At 37.7% G+C, this 6,397-nt stretch overlaps 1 long non-coding RNA gene across 1 annotated transcript; it reads left to right on the top strand.

Moving 5' to 3' along the window:
* Positions 1-408: 408 nt before the first annotated feature.
* LOC146304170 (uncharacterized) lies at positions 409-5,879 on the top strand. Its single transcript, XR_014769575.1, has 5 exons — positions 409-481; positions 717-818; positions 3,068-3,114; positions 4,470-4,547; positions 5,709-5,879. It is a non-coding gene; the product is annotated as an uncharacterized LOC146304170 (long non-coding RNA).
* Positions 5,880-6,397: the final 518 nt, after the last annotated feature.

Here is a 6,397-nt window from a genome sequence, read left to right on the forward strand (position 1 = left end):
CATTATTGGTTAATGCCATCTCTCTCTTCCACTGATCTATGAATAATAATAGCATACATAATAATTAACATACATAACTTACAACATCTTGAATTTTTTTTTATTATTTTCATTTTCAGAGGTATACATGTAAATGAGTGTTGATCTGTGTTTGTGCACTTGTTCTTAACAGGAAACAAACATGTTCCAGAGATGGAGAGACAAAACTCACAGGAACACACCACTATTATCTGCTCTATAAATCTTAACCTGTGCCAGGTAAATAAGAACAGCCTCCTCCCATGCATGATATGTGTCTCTTTTTTATTGTGTATTAGTGGTATATAAGCATGTAATGTACACTGTCTGTATTGTGCTTTTTTATATGCATCAATGGTGTAACATTTTTCTCTTCCTCTCACAAGGCTCTGACAAGTTGGGCACATGTCAATGAAGCAACAAGCAACATCAGCAGTCATCTTGAGCTGGAGTCAAACATGCTGTAAGTCAACTTTACAGTTCATAGATTATGCATACCATTAGTATGAGCAATAGTTATAATGTGAAAACATTTAAAGGTTAAGTCACTGCTCCTTCTGTTTTGCTCTGGTACTCAAGTGTTAAACAGAGATTTCTGTGATGTACATGTGCAAAACCACAGACTGTTATGGTATATGCCAACTGTCATATCCTTTTTTTATGTTTGTGTGCTTGTGTCCTTCATGAACAACAAACAGAAATCAAGGAGGGCTCCAGCAACATTTGACCATGCTTTGCACAGCTAAGCCACACTGAGAGGCTACGACGAATACACCTGACAACTGCCTGACCTGTACCTCGTATGTGACTGTGTTTTTCTGTCATAAACACTATAGTGTTACACCATGACTCTGAAAACTGCTGATTTCCAGACATGGCGCTAAAGTTTCCTCTCCTCTCCTCTCCTCTCCTCTCCTCTCCTCTCCTCTCCTCTCCTCTCCTCTCCTCTCAGGGACAGGAAAAAGCAGTGCAGCTATGTGCTTTTACTCAACATTCATTGCTACTCTTCAGATGGACCCAGACCATCTGTAAGTATCCTATATAGCAGAGCTCCCTTAACAGGCGGACCGCGGTCCGAGTCCGGACCCGCACGCCGTCCTATACGGACCCGGACCTATAACTAATAAATTCTTAATAGATTTGAAATTTTGACAGGACGCTTCTATTTTAACTGGCGCAACTATTCTAGTCTTTCCAGCGCTGGTTTAGGTGATCAGGAAACGCACAGACCAATTGCAGAGAAGCTGCGTGTGGAGGAGACTGTTGTTAATGACGGAGTTTATTACAACAGTCAAAACTAACGTGATGGTTAATGACATCGACACCAACCAGATGCACTTAAATTAATCCTCACTTTCTACTTTGAATAGATTTTTATATTCAGTGAGCAGGCTTCAAAACTTCTACGTCTGCACTCACACTTTTACTTACAGTGTGTTGTGAGTGTGTAAACAGGGAAAAGGTTCAAATTTTCAGATCTTTTTTTTTAAACAACTGTATAAGGAGGCCTATATGTAAAACAGGAGAGTCTGTTTCTCTGTGAGAAACTTTCAGATCTTCTCACAGCGGAGTGAACAGGTGAGGGAGGGGAGGAGGGCACATTGATCACTAATCAATCACTGATACCGTCGTCATCTCGGACTGATTAAAAAATAAAAATGACAAAATTGGCGACAAACCAAACCTGGGTGTCCACACAAATAAGGTCTTTGTGTGAAACACTGCAGAGTGTAACATCGTGCTGTTTACAGACAGTCTGCTGTCATTAGTTTGTCAGACAGACAGAGAGGGTCGTGTCTAGAAGGGAACCCTAGACCCGCGAAAGATTGCGCGAGTTTGATTATCTTAGTAGAAATAACGAACACAAATCTCGCGAGAGTTGTGCAAATAAAGAGTTAGAGCTTCTAGCCATGCCCGAAAAAGGTGCGCAGCTCCAAAAATAGAAAATCATATCGTGGTGTCGATGTTTTTAATGTGGCGGGCTGCCATAAATAAAACACTATTCACTGAAACACTGATCACTGACCTGCTGTGATGGAAAAAAATACTCAGATTCTTTACTTAGGTATTTTTACATTGTGGTATTAGTGTTTTTACTTAATTACAATTTCAAAATTTTGCATGTTATTGTTTCCTTTTTTGAAAAATCAACATTTTTATTGCTGTTGTTGTAACTTTAATGGTATTCTTATTGGTATTTTTTTGATGACTAAATACAGACCTGCAAAAGTCATAAGAGAAAAGGAAAAGGTGGCATGTTGGTAAACCAGTCCCCCGTCCCCTGGGGGTCTGGGAGCATCCTGCTCCAGAAGAAAAATGTTGTGATTTTAACAAGTGAACAAAACATCCTGGTGACTGTTTCAGTTAAAAGAGTTAGTTCCATCTTCTGTTTGTGGTTTCTGCAGACATTACTACCTTAACTTTTACCTTTGTACTTGGAAACAAAAGTAGAAAGTAAAGTAAAAACAGTAAAAGCAAATCTACAGTAAAAGTAAAGTTACTTTACTGAGTATTTTTATTTTAGTAATTTATAGTTGCTTGTAGACCTGTCTTATCTTCTCTTTTGTATTGTTCTTAAATAAAGCAAAAGTAATGTAATAGAAAAAAATGCAGAACACGCAATATTTTTTATCTGATTACTCAATTAATCACCAGAATAGATAGATAGATATAATAGATTATGCTTTAATTTTACTGGTCTGGCCCACTTGAGATCAAATTGGTCTGTATGTGGCCCCTGAACTAAAATGAGGCCCCTGATGTAGACGCTGATACAACTACTACACTACTTCAGTATATATCACTCTCATAACACAAGTTAGACATTATGATGTTCCGGACCTTTGCTTTAGGAAATTTTCTCTAACTGGACCTCTTTGAATTTTAGTTGAATACCCCTGCTATATAGGCTTGGTTTTGAATAGAGTTAATACTTGTTCACTGTTAAATGTGTACTTGTTTTCCAAATCTATTTGTGATGATGTGCTTCATGTTTTTTTCTGTTTGCCCCATTATATAACATTTATAATGAGATTTTTCTTGTCTACAGCCAACGCTGCGTTGAGAGAGTCTGAGAGTCCTGAACGGCCAGCCGAGGTACGTCTTGTTTATCATCAAAGGAACCACTGACAATACTTCTGGTAATAGTAGTTTGAATGGTAGTAGTAGTTCTGTTAGAGCAGTGAAACTGAGTATTTTTATGTGTGGGGGAACCTGTAAATTTAGAAATGAGTCGATAAGAAATTCGGAGTAGAGACTCTGTTTAAGCATTTAAAAATCTAGATCAATTAGGACATGCTGGCTATGACTTTTCTCATTCATAACAGTCATTGTTTTTTAAATTCTTAAGCAACAAACAGTCAAATGTTGCACATAATTCAAACATTGTTATATCATGAAGGTAGCTATTGAGTGTTCATTATTGCTCTAAATGAATGTTATACTGCTTTATAAAAAACATTAGTGTGTGTGTTTCTGTTGTTTCAGAATGGCTGGACCAAATAAGCAGTTTGTAGCAGAAGCAGAATTCTAACATTGTGATATTATAAAGGCAGCTATTCAGCGTGGGGTCAGCTTTCTAACAAACATTCAAATATTCTACATAATTCAAATATTATATTTACATGGCAGGTATTCAGTGTTGCGTCAGGTTTTTAAGTAATATTCAAATACTCTACATAATTCAAAAATTATATTTTCGAGGCCGCTATCAGTGTGGCATCAGCTTTTTAACATCAGCTTTTTAACAAAAATCCAAATGTTCTACCTAATTACCTTAAAAAGGCAGCTATTCAGTGTGGTGTCAGTCATTCTACAAACATTCAGAAATTCCATAGAATTCAAACTTTATTATATTTTAAAGGTAGCTATTCAGTGTGGTGTCAGCCTTTCTAACTAATATTCAAATATTCTACATAATTCACGTATTATTACATTATCATGGCAGCTATTCAGTGTGGCTTTAGCTTTTTAACTAATATTCAAGTATTATACATAATTCAAACCTTCTTATATCATTCACGCAGCTATTCAGTGTGGCGTCAGGCATATTGTTGCAGCAAGCCAATGCAGCATTGCAGCTTGGCTTCAGCTTGTTGCATTCACAGTCGTAATTTCTTTAGAAATTGCTTTTCTAGTATCTCTAGTATCCTATTTAACTCGACCCTAAATTCCTTCAGGGTTCGATCCTCTTTTGTAAGAATGAGCAGTTTTTGAAGCAGTGTGACCTTCTGACCTTTCCTGAGAGCCCGTGTAGTACATGTTGGTAGTTAAGGTTTTTTTTTTTGCTTTCATTACTTGAGGTGTATTTCACCGTCAATACTGTTATTATTTTTATTATTGTTAATAGTGATTTTGAGGACAGTTTTGCTTCAATTTTTGGTCTGAATGCCTTCCTTTCAATATTATTTGGGTTTATTACATTGACACCAGGCCTTTTCTCTGTATTTCAGAATGGTCTGGTGTAAGTGAAGACCTGAGCCGGTGCAAGCTGCATCCCCCAGCAAGGTGAAAGGACTGCCACAAAGGAGGTGAAACAGCACAATAGCCGAAGTTATAAAGACATTTTTTCTTTATTCTGTGAGCCATATGGCTCCAAAATTCAAATTCTCTGGACTAATTTCATCTTTTGTGAATCTCTTTTAGAAAATAATTATGATGTTTTATTTTACTATTGCTTTAGAGGCCTTGTAGAGGCTGTAAACTGACTCTCCATGTGCTGCTGAATTGTTTGGCGGTTCACTTGATAGGCCTTGCAGTGACTCTTTTTGTCCAGGAGATGGAGCCAAGCTATCAGTAATCAGTTATTTGACTTTTGCTCTTTCTCATCAAACAGCTACCCTGACACAGTAGGACATGCTTTTCTATCCCCTTTTCCTTCTTTTTTCCCTTCTTTTATAAATTTTATTTAATACTGAAGGTTTTTTTAATTAGGAATTAGTCTCCATTAGTTAATTTTTTTTAACACATTTATTCTAATTTTTTTTTGTAATAATTTATTTTCTTTGCATTTATATTTTAGGGATTTATTTGTTTTTTTTAAGAGGATAAAGTTTTTTTCTTCCATAACCCCCCCGCCAATAAAGGGTTTTATTGTGTGTGCGATTTTGGATCGTTGTCCTGACCTCTTCTCAATTTGATATCTTCTAGATATTATCACCTCACCTGAGATATAGTTGTGCTGAATAATTAATTGGTGCATACAGCACTGGATAGGAAGAGGTCAGGTGACGATCCGTGGCTGCTCAACCATTTACCTTTTATTTTTAATGGAGCCTCAGGAAAGGGCCATCCAATTAGAGATTTAATCTCAGCGCAGGTCACAAATGTGGTGTATGCTATAGTGGGAAAATTATATGCTGAACTGGTCACTGTTGTTCCTCATAGTTACTTCTCATGTATTGTCAGGCACTAACTGGTTACTTGTCCTTGAACACACAGCTGTTGTCCCTTTGGAACAACAACTTCTGATAACACAATCACATCCTGACTCTCCCACTAAGCACTTCAGGTCCATCCTGACCCAAACTCCTTCATCTCCTCACCCTATAAGACAGATTTACATTATTGACTCATTATCAGTTCCTTTCACACTTTCCGTGTGACTGTGTACTGATCCTTTGCAAAGCTCTATTGAAACACCGCATCAAACACCAGACAATCTTGGTCATGGTGTCTGTCTTCATTTTCAGATTTTCCACCACAATTTGGTGTCAGAAGTGGGATTGCTTGTCTGAGGGTTTTTGGACTCGGGGTCGATGGTGGTAGTGCACACCCTGAGGAGATATTCCCTTCAGCCTCAACCTCCCCACAAAGATGAGTGAGAAGGAGGGCCTGAGACCAAGACCAGACTCACTCAGCGCTGCGATTTAACAATTCTCATTGGTGAGAATCTGAAAACTTATTTAATTTACTTTTAGAAAAGTAGAAGAGGGGGGAAAATCAGGAGACTGAATGTAATTTTCTGAGCACAGAAAGTTTCAGTATAAGACAGTTGAACAAACTGAGGAATTGCATGAGAAAGAAAAAAAAAAGATACCAAACATAAGAAGGGCAAGAGTAAGTTCACAGCAGATTGGAGAGCATATAGTTTATGGAAGGAAAAGCAAAAAGGAGGAACAGAAAAATACTGGTCTGAAGTTCAGAAAATCTTCAAATACATTTATCTCCCTATCACCAGTGAGATCCAACATGGGGGAAATGTACTCAAAGTCCTGAATTTCCCTGTGATGGAGACAGCAGGGGCTGGCTCACCTCCCATCACCATCAGATGGAGGTGTAAAGTTTGCCACTGAACTGACTGTGACACAAATGGTGAAACAACGTGCATAACATGGGACAAAAGGACATGCTGTGCATGCTGAAAACTCCTCAAAGCGGG

Source organism: Lutjanus erythropterus, unplaced genomic scaffold (genome assembly GCF_056507025.1).
Source record: "Lutjanus erythropterus isolate fLutEry1 unplaced genomic scaffold, fLutEry1.hap2 Scaffold_166, whole genome shotgun sequence".
NCBI classification, from domain to species: Eukaryota; Metazoa; Chordata; class Actinopteri; order Lutjaniformes; family Lutjanidae; genus Lutjanus; species Lutjanus erythropterus.